The sequence below is a fragment of the Camellia sinensis genome, unplaced genomic scaffold (genome assembly GCF_055761805.1).
Source record: "Camellia sinensis isolate YWXY unplaced genomic scaffold, ASM5576180v1 Unanchor10, whole genome shotgun sequence".
Classification (NCBI taxonomy): domain Eukaryota; kingdom Viridiplantae; phylum Streptophyta; class Magnoliopsida; order Ericales; family Theaceae; genus Camellia; species Camellia sinensis.
This window is the reverse complement of record NW_028128988.1, coordinates 3,049,656-3,066,044: the sequence shown is the minus strand read 5'-3', so window position 1 is coordinate 3,066,044 and position 16,389 is coordinate 3,049,656. Positions and strand designations below refer to the sequence as shown.

General features: G+C 39.0%; 1 protein-coding gene; it reads right to left on the bottom strand.

Moving 5' to 3' along the window:
• LOC114265706 (uncharacterized) overlaps window positions 1-16,389 on the bottom strand; it is a 137,051-nt gene that overhangs the window by 105,331 nt on the left and 15,331 nt on the right.

The window sequence follows — 16,389 nt, the reverse complement described above, 5'->3', positions numbered from 1 at the left end:
TTACTTGATTAATTTTTCCGAATAATAATCTGATCAAGTCCAGTGTTAGACACTATGTCCTTAAGACAGATTTCTCCTCTCCACGGTGGTTTCAGAATGTGGACGCCTATCTCCCAGGATGAAATTATCAACAACGAATAAATGCAGCACTACAATTTATTCGTACAACGAACACACAAAGTGTTTACACTCTTTCTCACAAAAAACTAATGCAGCAATATGCAGAGAATAATAGCATAATTATTTGGACGAAATTCTTGAATGAAACATCAAATAAGGGCTACCTATTTATAGATGGATTGATGGCTACTGGTTTTGAATTAAACAGGTACTGAACCTGTTGGGTTTTGAATTGGACAGATAACCGAATCTATTTGAATTTGAAAATTAAACAGATTTGAAATCTATTCGGGTGGAACAGATTCAGTTTGGACAGAATTATGTAGAGAGGTGTATTACAAAATTTGAATTTAATTTCAAACCATAATTTTGAAATAAAAACGGACATAATTTTATTTCAAAATAAATAAAATAAACTCAAATGTTTTTGGTCAAAAAAAATTAGTATTGGGCCGGACAAGCCCAACCCAACCTCACACCAAGCACCCGTGTCCAAGCCCAAGCCCAAGCCCAAGCCCAAGCCAAGCCCGCCCGACCGGACGGACGGACGGCGGCAGCGGCACGCGCGTATGTGGTGATTTTTGGGTCCAGTGGGTCTAGCCCATAACCTCCTTCTCTACAAAACTTGGGTACTCCTTGGGGCACACCCCATGTTCCAATCTCATGCCTTATAAACTCACTCAAAACTTCCCACCAAATCAATGTGGGACAAGCCATTTTTCAACCTTTAAGGATTTTTCACCAAAACTCCATTTTTATGGAGCACACTTTGGCTTCAATTTTTCATTCACTCGATAATGGTTTTGAGCAACCAAATATACAACGTAAATCACAACGCAGCATAGAATGCATTATCACTTTGACCCGCGAAAATTGACGCACGGGTCCCTCCTAAATATTAGACCAAAGTTTAATAAAAATTCTGTTTTTACCCAGAATTTTCAAACCATTTCTAACAATCCCCCACATGAATGGAATTTGATGACAACGGAAATGCAATAATATGCAGACTTTGTCGAAAGAGTATAAGTCGAAAATATCTTGCATCAGGATAGGTAGCTTTCGGCCTTAAACCTTCCCTAATGATAACCTATCGGACTTACTAGCTAACCAATGAACGCGATGCCTTGAATTGTTCATCCGTTTGTGTAAGCCAAGACAATAGACTTCACACAAAATATCTTCTAACACATCGTGGTTCTCACTGTTGTGTTCATTTTGGCCTTGAACGCTCCTAGTTTTCATGAGTGCTTCTAGAGAATTTAGCCTCTTCATTCTCATAGAACCGGCCCCAGTTCAACACTCATATAGGTGATTCTTATTGTGAGTATCTCCTTGTACTCGTCTTGGTTTTATGCCTAAATCAAGATATAAATAATCATTAAAAGTAAAGTTTATCCTTATACCCCTGCAGACAACACATGTTACAGATATTACTCTCACCATAGGAATGAGTAGGGAATTTTAATCCCTTGGTGATTTCTAACGAGCCACACATAACTTAGGTGTCCCTTTGAACTTAGTTCTTGGGATCTCCAGTCATATAAGTAGGGTTACCATTATGATGACTCTTATGTAATAAGCTTTAATCTCATCCCCTTCGATGAACTATACACTTGCTCTTTTGTCAAACCTTTTGTTAACGGATCCGCAATATTCTCTTTAGATTTTATATAATCTATCGAGATTATTCCATTTGAGAGAAATTGCCTAACGGTATTATGTCGACAACGAATGTGCTATGACTTACCATTATACATATGATTCTGTGCCCTACCTATTGCAGATTGACTATCATAATGAATGCAAATAGCTAGCACAGGTTTAGGCAACATTAGAATGTCTTCTAAGAAGTGACAAAGCCATTCTACTTCTTCTCCTGCTTTGTCTAAAGCAATGAACTTGGATTCCATTGTGGATCATGCAATGCATGTTTGTTTCATGGATTTCCAAGAAACAGCAGCGCCTCCCAAAGTAAAGACATATCTACTTGTGGATTTTGAATCTTTAGTATCCGATATCCAATTTGCATCACAATAACCTTCGAGTACTGCTGAATATCGAGTAAAGTTCAAACCATGATCACGGGTGAATCTTAGATATCTAAGAACCCGAATGATCGCCTTCCAATGGTCTTATCCGGGGTTACTAGTGTACCTACTTAATTTACTGATAGCATAAGCTATATCAGGATGAGTACAATTCATTAGGTACATTAGGCTTCCCATGATTTGGGAGTATTTTAACTGAGACACTGCATCACCTTTATTTTTCGATAAATAAAGACTGATGTCTACAGGTGTGCTAGCTATAGTCAAATTATCCTTGATAAATTTATCAAGAATTTTCTCAATATAATGAGATTGAGATAATGCATATCCGTCAGATGTTTTAGTAATTTTCATTCCTAATATAACATATGTGACCCCCATATCCTTCATATCAAATCTTTTGTTAAGCATTTGCTTAGTTGATTTAATCAGGTTTTGACTGCTTCCAATGAGAAGCATGTCATCTACATAAAGACAAACTATGACATATCTGTCACGACCTGTAATAACCCTCACCACTGATTATTAATAAACCACTGTTCACTATTAAATTGAGACTAATCATGATAAGTAATTGAACCGAATGAAAAACTGAACTGATTGATTGATTGTGCTAGTTTGAATGCATTTCTATCTGTTTGACTGTTAAATTATCTGTCCATGATTTATGCTTTAAACTGCAAATTGAAGGCCTTATCGGCGGCCGAACCCGAAATCGATTAGTGTTTTATGATCATTAGAATTTATGTGAATTTATGGCATGTTTATCCAAAATGTGATTTAGTGTGATTAAATTAGATTAGATAATGTAAAACACATAAGTTGGTTTTATCTACCAAAATGCCATTGTGAGTGGGCCACTACCTTAGACCATATTTGAGCCTTATTACACTCATTCATACACATTTCATCAGCTCAGTTCTAAGCACAGCCAACCATAGAGAGAGAGAGAGAGAACTAAGAGAGTTGGTTTTCATCTTGTTTTGTTTGGAAATTGAAGGAATCGAAGCGAGTATTGCAAAATTGAGCTACTAGACCTTTAATTCAAGACTTAAGGTAGAACATCGACCTTCTTGAACTTGTTTTTGAATTGATTCATGCATGGTTCTTGTGTCCTTAGTGATCTAAGCCTAGATTGAGCCTTATAATGTTGAACTGTAGCATGTATCATGCATGCATGTTTCCATTCGTGGGTTTTGAAGCTATTGTTCATGAAATTCACATGCATGTTCATGTTTTTGCAAATGGACCATGAATTCACCATGATTTTAGAAGAATTGTCTCAATTGAGCTAGCATTTGAAGCTTTGAAGTTGTTGAATTCATCATGTTCTTGAAATGTTGTTTGAAATTGGGTTTAATTCCCTCACCTTTGGGCCTTGATTTTACAAATTGAGCTTTAAATCGTGCCATAATATGTATTTACAAGTGTTTTCCAGGAAATGGGCCCAAAGGAATCGAATTTGATACATTTGAAGTTGAATTTGAGCTTGAGGCTCAAATTTGGGAATTCCAGATTTTGAACTCACGCTCGAGCGGGGTGACTAGCGCTCGAGCGTGAAATTCGTGCTCCCAATACTTTACACTATTTTGAAGTCCGCTCGAGCGGGGTAATTTACGCTCGAGCGGGACCTTGTGTCTTACGCTCGAGCGGGTGTCGAGCGCCCAATCGAGCGTGATTTTCACACATCCAGCACTTTTGACTGTTTTGCAGTACGCTCGAGCGAGTAAGTCTACGCTCGAGCTGAAACCTTTGTCTGCATGTCCGCTCGAGCGGAGTAACCGACGCTCGAGCGGGACCACTGTGTTTCTGAAAATTCTGAAAATGCTTTTAAAGTGCATCTTTGCATCCTCATTTCATCCTAGGCATTCTTAGGCCTAGTTTAAGGCATCTTAATGAGGATATAGATGTAGAACCACACCGAGTCTAACTAGGGACTAAGTCTTTGATTCCCGAATGTGAACTTAGTGTGTGTTCATCCTGTAAACTGTGTAGGGTTGGCATCTGAGGACGCGCTCTAGCTTAACTGTAGCACAGAACTCTGTGAGTAACAACTGTGTAAAGATATGTTCAAATATGAATATCTTCTGAATGGTTAAACTGTACTGTTTCTGAATTGATACTGTTAACTGAATAGATGTATGTCCTCTATTCTAAACTGTATTGTGGCATCCATAGCAACTATTATTACTGTTACTGCTACTGTTACAGAGATCTCTGTCGGTTCCCATGTTTGGAACCATTACTGATGGCCATCATTGACTGCTCGGTCTTTCAAGACTTACTGTTTACTGTACTGTTCTACTATTGGATGTACCACATATGGCTAAATAACTGATATACTGAATCAATTGACTGTTTTCAATACTGAAAGGACATTCATTCTTAACCTCTTTACGCATTATGTTATTCACTGGGCTTTAGCACACTGCTCATATATATATGTAGGTGTACAGGCACCAGATCGGAGCTAGGAGCGTGGGTTAGACTCCCTTTTGTCAAAGCCAACCACTGTGCCTCACTGCGAGGTTCCGAGCCTGTCAAGCCAGGGCTTTTGGAGCGTTTTAGTTTCCCCCTTTTTGTATCTATTATGTAACTACTGTTTAGACTGAATGCTTTTGTATTGTACTGTTCTAATAGGGATTAAGTCCCTGTCCTAAATGTTTGTAAATGTTGTATAGACTGTTTTGTTACGAATGTGCATTTGAATGAAAAATCTTTTTGCATACAGACGGTCACAGCTCATTGGACATTGTCTATTTACTGTTTTGGCTTCCGCCATACCCCTGTACTTTGTACTATTGTTTGACTGTTAAGCAGGCCTTCGGTAATCACGGATTACTGGCCGGTTACGGTGCTAAACCCATAGGGGCGGGTTTGGGTCGTGACAGAGTGGTATCAGAGCGATACTTAACCACGAGTTATACCGCACACACGTGTCCAAATGAGCTATAGGATGTCCTAGAAAAGTGAGTAAGGCATTACATGAGCATGATAAGTGTGTGTGGCTAACATATGAGTATAACTGTTAATGTGATAATCTGTTTAAGTATGCAACTGCCTATGTTTATAATTGTTACAACTGCCTATAGTGAGATGGACAACGCAAGAAATGTTGATGAAACTGAATCCTCTGAGGCAAGAATGGCGAGGTTGGAGAGAATGGTGGAATTACTAACTCAAAGACTAGAGCAACAACAGAACCCATAGCCCCCACCTCCTCCAGCACAACCAGAGCCACCTGTTAATGATGATATCATAGCTCTGACACAGAAATTTAGTAAGATGAAACCGCCATCCTTTCAGGGAGGCCTTGAACCGCTAAAAGCTGAAGCTTGGGTTCTTGACACTGAAAAGTTATTTGAAGTTTTTCCATGTTCTGAAGCACACAAAGTGCTACTGGCCACCTTTACTTTGCAAGAAGAAGCTAGAAGGTGGTGGATGCTTATCCGTGATGTCAATACTGTCATGACCTGGGCTCAATTTAAGGAGTCCTTCTTTGAAAAATACTTCCCTCAGTGTGTCAGGGACAGAAAAGTGATTGAGTTTGAACAACTGAAACAAGGTACCATGTCCTTAGCTAAGTATGAGACAAAGTTCACCGAACTTGCTAGATATGCACCACACATGGTGGATACCGACTACAAGAAGGCCAGAAAGTTTGAGGGTGGCCTTAATGTAGAAATATTGGATAGGATCAATGTACTGAAATTGTTGAAGTATGTAGATGTGCTTGATCGAGCCATTATGGCCGAAGCAAATATCGAAGCTTTGAAACAGACTAAATGTAATAAACCGACCCTCGTATGTGATTGTGTGATATATTTTAGTCTATTATTCAGAGCCTTCAAATACTTCGTGTGAAATTTCAGGAGAAATTAAATTTAAGTACACAGATGTTATGAATTTAACATGTATCTGTTGGGCAATGAGAGTATTTGTCACACCTAGAATGGGTAAATAAGAAATTGAGAGTCTTAGAGACTTAGTAATCTGAAACAGACTTCATATTTGGAAACGACATAATTTTTAGGTAATAATAAGCATATTTGCAGAAATTTGATTTGGGAATGATTAAACGATTGGATTTTGTTTTATTCCTCCTTTATAATATATATATGAGCTCTTGGGCCATTTGATCAAAAAGCCTTTTAAATTAAAATAGCTTCTAAGGAAAAAGACTAAGGGAGAGAAGAATTGAGAGAGTGGAGCATCAAGAAGGTTAGAGATTTGCAAATTGAAGTGTAAGGTATGTAGATGTCTATTTTGTTCTCATAATTATGTTACTTGAGGGTTGAGATTGTGGTGCTATGTGTGTGTAAGGAGCAGATTGGCAAGATAACCATATGGGTGAATGTTTGATTGAATTTGAAGTAGCTACAAGAAGCTACACTCCTTCCTCCAATTCTTTTGCTTGAATTCAATTATATGACATGGTTTTGTGCATATATGTTTATGTTAGAACCTCATGAGAGTGCATGTATTTATGAGTTTATGTTTGTGAGTTATGAACTTAAGAGTAATGATCTAACTTATACTCACTTGAAGCATGTATTTTGATCTTTAATCACATGAATTTGGGACTTTAGACTATCAATTTATAGTTGAATTTTAAGGCTCTAAACATACCTGTAAAAGGATGGAATTTTGAGGAAATTTTCGAACTTTTTGTGCAAAATCACCGCACGTGCGGGGGTCAAGGCCGCACATGCGGGAACCCCAGCCGCACATGCGGGAGTCATGGCTGCACGTGCGGGAAAATGGCAAATTTTGGTGTTCAACACTGCTAAAAAGGCACGTGCGGGGCATCACTGCCGCACGTGCGGGGATCCTAGCCGCACGTGCGGCCTAGGCCGGGAAAAACGGGTTGCTCTGTTTTGCGTGTTGGTTCCTCTAACGTTGTCGAAATCTGTAATTGATGTTGTTATGATGTTCGTTAATTTAGTCGAAGTAAAATGAATCAAGAAGTGATTTAACAAGAAAGAGGAGAACTAATTTATGTGTTGTGCATGTGTAGGACACGCTTCAAGAGGATCAAGTGCCCCACCACAACACAGTGAGTAATAGTACTAGATGTACCTAAATCACGCTAAGTGTTACTGTTATTAACGTTGTCTTTAACATATATGCTACTTGGAAAGAGATGTAAAGTTATGAAGTTGAAAAACATTGTGAAGTTGTGAAAATACCAAAAGAACTTGTGAAGTTATAAAATTCAGACAATGTGAAACTATGGAAACACCGAAAGAACTTGTGAAATGTGAACCTATGAGGCCGAGAGCCAACTTGTGAAATATGAAATTAAGGAGCCGAGGGCCAAATTGTGAAACTATGATTCTAAGTTATGGAATTTTGAAGCCAAGGGCTAATTGTGAACATGTGAACCCCTTAGGCCAAGGGCCAATCGATGAGATTGTGAACCGATAAAGTTGTTCGGTAAATGTGTACAGATTCAGACTCGCTACATGATTTCCGTATTACTTACGCTTTTATATGTGTTACAATGTTAATGATGTATCGAAGCATTTTAATACTATTATTCACTGAGCCTAGCTCACTTTATGTTATGTCTATTTCTGTAGGTAACCCAACTGGAGGTCGGTCCTAGCCCTGTCACTGTCACACTTTTGTCAGCCTAAGCATAGCCAGACCTTTAATTGAAGCCGTTCATTTTTGTGGTGTTTCTCTAAACTATGGCGTATACTCTTGTTTTGGCTTAGGAGGAAATGTACATAATGTTTTGTTCTGCGCCCAATCTTGGGGTTGGTTTTGTATATGTATATATATATATATATCTAGTTCTTTTGTGTATCCCTTATATCTACTAATTTTACACAGTATCTGTGATCCTGGCATGAAAGTAATCGCTCAATGGGTGTCATACTTTTTTTATGTTACCTTTTGATGATAATGTTTCCGTTCAGGCCCCTATGTTATATATATATCAGGTTAAGTGTCTATTTCTGCATAGGTCATGCCCGACCTTTTAGGAGCAAGGTTGGGGTGTGACACTAAAACACCTGCAACTGAGTGGCGCAGGAAGAAACGGGGTTTTAAATTCAAGAAAGGCAGAAACAACCCACTGAACAAAAAGCAAAACTCAGGGTCAACAACCAGTTCCAGTCAGGGAAGTGGTTCTATACCGCCCTGTTCTGAATGTGGTAAGAAACACAAAGGGGTTTGCTAAAAATTATCTGGTGCCTGTTACAGGTGTGGCAAGGTGGGCCACATGGGAAAAGATTGCCCCTCTGCTCCTCAGGGCAATAGTAAAGCTACAGCCGGCGGCGCAGCATCAACTGCTCCACCGAAACCCAACCCTAAAGCGACTGGAAAAGAGCTTATGAGGCAAGGCCGAGTGTTCGCACTCGTACCGAGAGACGTACAAAATACTGAGACCGTCGTGTCAGGGATACTCTCAATTTGTGCTCAAACTACGTATGTTTTGATTGATTCGGGGTCTACACATTCATATGTATCGCATGCTTTTTCGCAAAAGTTGAATAGACCATTAGAACCTCTGAACTATCTGTTAGCTGTATCTTCACCTGTTGGGGGATCTATGACTTGTGCTTATATGTACCCTGCATGTGAAATTATTGTTGGGGATATGCATTTGTATATTGATTTACTGCCTCTGAACATTGACCATTTTGATGTAATATTGGAGATGGACTAGTTAACGAAGTATCATGCCACTATAGACTGTGTAACGAAACAAGTAGTTTTCCGTCCACCAGGACTGCCCGAATTTGTGTTTGACGGAGTAGGAGTAGTACCTCCCCCATATCTGATTTCATCTATGAAAGCTTGTAAACTGATTAGAAAGGGGTATAAAGGGTATTTCTGCTCTATATTGACTGTACCTACTGATGATAATACTGATGTGAACAATATTCCTATAGTCAGAGAATTCCAAGATGTTTTTCCAGATAATTTGCCAGGAGATTTGATTGACAGGGAGATTGAGTTCACCGTTGATGTAATTCTAGGTACACAGCCAGTATCTAAAGCTCCTTACCGAATGGCTCCGACTGAACTGAAAGAATTGAAAGTGCAACTGCAAGAACTGTTAGACAAGAAGTTCATCAAGCCTAGTACTTCACCGTGGGGCGCACTTGTCTTATTTGTGAAAAAGAAAGACGGCTCACTGAGACTTTGTATTGACTATCGTGAACTGAACAAGGTAACTGTGAAAAATAAATATCCATTACCGCGTATTGATGACTTATTTGATCAGTTACAGAGTGCTCAAGTGTTCTCTAAGATTGATCTCAGATCCGGATATCATCAACTGAAAGTTAAACCAGAGGACATTGACTAAACTGCTTTTCGAACGAGATATGGACATTACGAATTCCTAGTTATGCCCTTCGGAGTTACCAATGCACCTGCTGCATTTATGGACCTTATGAACAGAATTTTTAAACCATTCCTCGATGACTTTATTGTTGTATTTATAGACGACATTTTGATTTATTCTAAAAGTAGAGAAAAACATGAACATCATCCGAGACTTGCCTTACAGACCTTAAGAGAACAGAAACTGTATGCTAAATTGAGTAAATGTGAATTTTGGCTTGATCATGTTATGCTTTTTGGGACATGTTATTAGTAGAGATGGCATTTCAGTTGATCCACAGAAAGTTGAAGTCGTGGTGAATTGGCCTAGACCAACAAATGTTACAGAAGTCTGAAGCTTTTTGGGATTAGCCGGGTATTATAGAAGATTTGTCAAAGACTTCTCCAAAATTGCCTTACCACTGACACAGTTGACTCAGAAGGGGATATCATTTGACTGGACTGACCAAAGGGAATCAGCATTCCAAGAGTTGAAAACTCGACTTGTGATCGCACCGGTTCTTACCTTACCCTCAGGTACGGATGGTTTTACCATTTTTAGTGATACTTCTCATAAGGGTTTGGGATGTGTTTTAATGCAGAATATGAGAGTTATTGCCTATGTTTCCCAACAACTGAGACCGCATGAAAAGAACTACCTGACCCATAATTTAGAACTTGTTGCAGTAGTGTTTGCACTGAAAATCTGGCGTCACTACCTTATGGGGCAACATGTGAGGTGTATACAGACCACAAGAGTTTGAAATATTTCTTCACACAGAAAGAATTGAATATGAGGCAGCGGAGATGGTTAGAACTAATAAAAGATTATGACTTACAGATTTTGTATCATCCGAAGAAAGCTAACACCGTTGCCGATGCACTGAGTCAGAAATCAATTGAAAACTTAGCTTGTTTACTCATCGGACAGAAAGAGTTGCTTTGTGACCTTGAGAAATCTGAAATTGAGATTGTTTTGCGAGAACAAGGTGAAACAATAGCTACTATTTCTTTTCAACCGGCACTGATTAAAGAAATTAAAGAGAAACATCAACAAGATGACTTCTTGAAGAAGATCATCGAAGAACGAGAATTCGAACCGAAGCCGGATTTCAAATTTGAAAGTAATGTGTTGAAATTTCAGGGAAGATTATGTGTACCGAATGATTCTGAACTGAGAAGAAGAGTTCTGCAAGAGGGCCACAATTCAAAACTATCTATTCATCCAGGGAATACAAAAATGTATCAAGACTTGAAGTTGAATTTCTGGTGGTTGGGAATGAAGAAAGAAATTGCTAATTTTGTGTCAAAATGTCTTCATTGCCAACAAGTTAAAGCCGAACATCAACGACCCGCAGGTTTACTGCAATCCTTACCAATACTGGAGTGGAAATGAGAACATATTACCATGGATTTTATTATTGGTTTACCTCGCTCCAGTAAAGGTATGGATTCAATTTGGGTTATCGTTGATAGATTGACTAAATCTGCTCATTTCTTACTTGTCAAAACAATTTATAATGCGGACAAATTGGCTATACTCTATATTGACGAAATTGTGAGATTGCATGGAGTGCCTGTGTCCATTGTTTCTGATAGGGACTCGAAGTTTACATCGAGATTTTGGCAAAGCTTACAAACAGCATTGGGTACTGAACTGAGATTGAGTAGTGCATACCATCCTCAAACAGATGGTCAGTCAGAAAGAACCATCCAGACTCTAGAGGATTTACTGCGGATGTGTGTTTTTGATTTCCAGGGAAATTGGGAAAGTTATCTACCATTAGCTGAATTTGCCTACAATAATAGCTTCCATTCAAGTATTGGTATGGCGCCTTTCGAGGCATTGTATGGCAGAAAATGTAGATCTTCGATTTGCTGGGTAGAAGTTGGAGATGGGCCTTTTCTTGGGCCCGAGATTGTGTATGAAACTACAGAGAAAGTGAAACTGATACAACAGAGACTGAAAACCGCACAGAGCCGACAGAAAAGTTATGCGGATGTCAGAAGGTGAGACAGAGAGTATGAAGTAGGTGATCACATTTTTGTGAAAGTGACACCAATGAAAGGCCAGACTCGTTTTGGAGTCAAGGGTAAGTTAGCGCCGAGATATGTCGGACCATATGAGATTATTAAGAAAATCAATCAGGTGGCGTATCAAGTAGCGTTTTCTCCTGAAATGGAGCATATGCACAGCGTGTTCCATATTTCAATGTTGAGGGAATACCTTCGAGATCCCTTCCATGTGATTGAGCCTACTCATGTAGTGCGGAGTGAGGACTACACTTATGAAGAACGGCCTATACAGATTATGAACAGACGGATCAAGAAGTTGAGAAACAAAGAGATCCCGTCAGTGAAAGTTGACTGGCAAACCCATGGTGGCGTGTATGCCACTTGGGAAAGAGAAGATGACATGGCCAAGAGAGATCCTAAACTGTTTCCACTGAATCCTGTTTTCTTCCAGAATGAAGGTAATTCGAGTTTGGAGGACCAAACTCTTTTTAAGGAGGAGAGACTGTAATAACCCTCACCACTGATTACTGATAAACCACTGTTCACTGTTAAATTGAGACTAATCATGATAAGTAATTGAACCGACTGAAAAATTGAACTGATTGATTGATTGTGCTAGTTTGAATGCATTTCTATCTGTTTGACTGTTAAATTATCTGTCCATGATTTATGCTTTAAACTGCAAATTGAAGGCCTTATCGGCGGCCGAACCCGAAATCGATTAGTGTTTTATGATCATTAGAATTTATGTGAATTTATGGCATGTTTATCCAAAATGTGATTTAGTGTGATTAAATTAGATTAGATAATGTAAAACACATAAGTTGGTTTTATCTACCAAAATGCCATTGTGAGTGGGCCACTACCTTAGACCATATTTGAGCCTTATTACACTCATTCATACACATTTCATTAGCTCATTTCTAAGCACAGCCAACCATAGAGAGAGAGAGAACTAAGAGAGTTGGTTTTCATCTTGTTTTGTTTGGAAATTGAAGGAATCGAAGCGAGTATTTCAAAATTGAGCTACTAGACCTTTAATTCAAGACTTAAGGTAGAACATCCACCTTCTTGAACTTGTTTTTGAATTGATTCATGCATGGTTCTTGTGTCCTTAGTGATCTAAGCCTAGATTGAGCCTTATAATGTTGAACTGTAGCATGTATCATGCATGCATGTTTCCATTCTTGGGTTTTGAAGGTATTGTTCATGAAATTCACATGCATGTTCATGTTTTTGCAAATGGACCATGAATTCACCTTGATTTTAGAAGAATTGGCTCAATTGAGCTAGCATTTGAAGCTTTGAAGTTGTTGAATTCATGCATGTTATACATTCATCATGTTCTTGAAATGTTGTTTGAAATTGGGTTTAATTCCCTCACCTTTGGGCCTTGATTTTACAAATTGAGCTTTAAATCGTGTCATACTATGTATTTACAAGTGTTTTCTAGGAAATGGGCCCAAAGGAATCGAATTTGATACATTTGAAGTTGAATTTGAGCTTGAGGCTCAAATCTGGGAATTCCAGATTTTGAACTCACGCTCGAGCGGGGTGACTAGCGCTCAAGCGTGAAATTCGTGCTCCCCGTACTTTACACTGTTTTGAAGTCCGCTCGAGTGGGGTAATTTACGCTCAAGCGGGACCTTGTGTCTTACGCTCGAGCGGGTGTCGAGCGCCCAATCGAGCGTGATTTTCACACATCCAGCACTTTTGACTGTTTTGCAATACGCTCGAGCGGGTAAGTCTACGCTCGAGCTGAAACCTTTGTCTGCATGTCCGCTCGAGCGGAGTAACCGACGCTCGAGCGGGACCCCTGTGTTTCTGAAAATTCTAAAAATGCTTTTAAAGTGCATCTTTGCATCCTTATTTCATCTTAGGCATTCTTAGGCCTAGTTTAAGGCATCTTAATGAGGATATAGATGCAGAACCACACCGAGTCTAAGTAGGGACTAAGTCTTTGATTCCCGAATGTGAACTTAGTGTGTGTTCATCCTGTAAATTGTGTAGGGTTGGCATCTGAGGACACGCTCTAGCTTAACTGTAGCACAGAACTCTGTGAGTAACAATTGTGTAAAGATATGTTCAAATATGAATATCTTCTGAATGGTTAAACTGTACTGTTTCTGAATTGATACTGTTAACTGAATAGATGTATGTCCTCTATTCTGAACTGTATTGTGGCATCCATAGCAACTACTATTATTGTTATTGCTACTGTTACAGAGATCTCTGTCGGTTCCCATGTTTGGAACCATTACTGATGGCCATCATTGACTGCTCGGTCTTTCAAGACCTACTGTTTACTGTATTGTTCTGCTATTGGATGTACCACATATGATTGAATGACTGATATACTGAATCAATTGACTATTTTCAATACTGAAAGGACATTCATTCTTAACCTCTTTACGCATTATGTTATTCACTGGGCTTTAGCTTACTACTCATATATATATGTAGGTGTATAGGCACCAGACCGGAGCTAGGAGCGTGAGTTAGACTCCCTTTTGTCAAAGCCAACCACTGTGCCTCACTGCGAGGTTCCGAGCCTGTCAAGCCAGGGCTTTTGGGACGTTTTAGTTTCCCCCTTTTTGTATCTGTTATGTAACTACTGTTTAGACTGAATGCTTTTGTATTGTACTGTTCTAATAGGGATTAAGTCCCTGTCCTGAATGTTTGTAAATGTTGTATTGATTGTTTTGTTACAAATGTGCATTTGAATGAAAAATCTTTTTGCATACAGACGGTCACAGCTCATTGGACATTAACTATTTACTGTTTTGGCTTCTGCCATGCCCCTGTACTCTGTACTATTGTTTGACTGTTAAGCAGGCCTTCGGTAATCACGGATTACTGGCCAGTTATGGTGCTAAATCCATAGGGACGGGTTTGGGTCGTGACACGACCCAAACCCGCCCCTGTAGGTTTAGCACCGTAACCGGCCAGTAATCTGTGATTACCAAAAGCCTGTTTAACAGTAATGATAGTAATGCAATGTAAAGGGGCTAGCGGAAGCCAATCAGTAATAGTTTACATCGTCCAATGAACTCTGAAAACCTGAATGGGAAAACTTTAATGGACATAACCACATTCATAGCCATATATACATACATACCAAAAACACATATATGAAGTAGTATACAGGTTAGAGACCTAATCCCCTCACCATAACTGTACAATCAGAAGCCTTAGACATTCAGTACATTAACAGAGACAAAAAGGATGAATCTGAAACACCCCAAAACATCCTTGACTCGTGTTGGTTCAGAACCTCGATATGAGGCGCGTTGGTTGGCTTGACAAAACATGAGTCTAAGTCGGCGCCTCTAGCTCTAATTCGGTGCTTGGCCACCTACATATATATAAATTGTGAGTTAAAGCCCAGTAAATAACAAATGTGTAAAGGGGTTCAGAATGAATGTCCTTTCTGTAATTAAAACAATCATTTGCATCAGTAGATCAATTATTCAATCAGTGCCTCATATTTCATGTCATGTCAGTCATATAGGGATCATAGCAGTCATACGTGGTACATCCAATAGCAAAATAGTGCAGTAGGTCTTAAAGACCGAACAGTCATTTGATGGCCATCAATACAGTAACTGTAGTTCCAAGGATAGGAACTGACAGAGATCTCTGTAACAGTAGTAATAACAGTAACAGTAGGAGTAGCAATAGAAGTAACAGTCAGTTGCTATGGATGCCACGAGTACAATTCATAAAATAAGACAAACATTCATTCAGTAAACAATATCATTCGGAAAGCAGCACAGTTAATCATTTAGAAAATAATTATAATTTAACATAGCTTTACAACATTGTTACTCACAGATTACTGGGCTATAGGCAGGCTAATCAACGTTCTTGGGTGCCAAACCTACACAGTTGCAAAACAAACACACACTAAATTACACACCCGAAATTAATAACTTAGCCCCTTGCTTGCTCTGGTGTGGTTCTAAATCATTATTCTCATTATGATGCCTTAAACATGGCCTAGAAATGCCTAGGATGAAATGTGGATGCGAAAATATACTTAAAAACATTTTTCAAAACTTATTGAAAACAACGGTCTCCATCGAGCGTGGCTTCCTTCGCTCGAGCAGACATGCAAAATATGCTTGGTCACTTGAGCGTAGACTCCTTCGCTCGAGTGATCTGCAAAATGTGAAAAGTATTGGTTCCTGAAAATCTCCGCTCGATGCTCGCTTGAGCGTGAGACACAGTTCTTTGCTCGGGCGCAAGTCTTGTCGCTCGAGCGTGCTTCTGCATACGCAAAAATTCTGAGAGCTTGTAATTTACGCTCGAGCCAACATTCCGTTGCTCGAGCGAAATTCTGAAAACAAAGGTGGTCACTCGAGTGAGGAAGCCAAATTATGGGTTTTCCAGATTTGCTCCCAAAGCTCAAACCATGGATTTAATATGCCAAAACTCATCATTTCGGGCCAAAATTCTGGAAAACACTTAAAGACTCATAACACAACATGGTTTAAAGACTATTTCATAAAATTAAAGCCCAAAGATATGCCAATTGCATCCAATTTCAACTAAAACTTTATGATAGATTCAAAGACATGACATGCATGAGTTCTCATGAACTCCAAAACTCCAAAGTATGATCAAATGTAAGATTCAACTCAAAAACATGGTGAATTTCTAAGGTATAACCATAATATGAACATGCATGTGGAAATTTTTATGAAAACAAATCTCAAAATTCAATGATAAGGACATGCATGCATGGATTGACTTAGCTTCCTTAAATTCTTGCTCAATACTCCCATTAATTTGCCTATTTAATTTGTGTTCAAGGACTAGGTGGCTCAATTTCAAGGTTAAAAGGTTGGGCTTTTACCTAGGC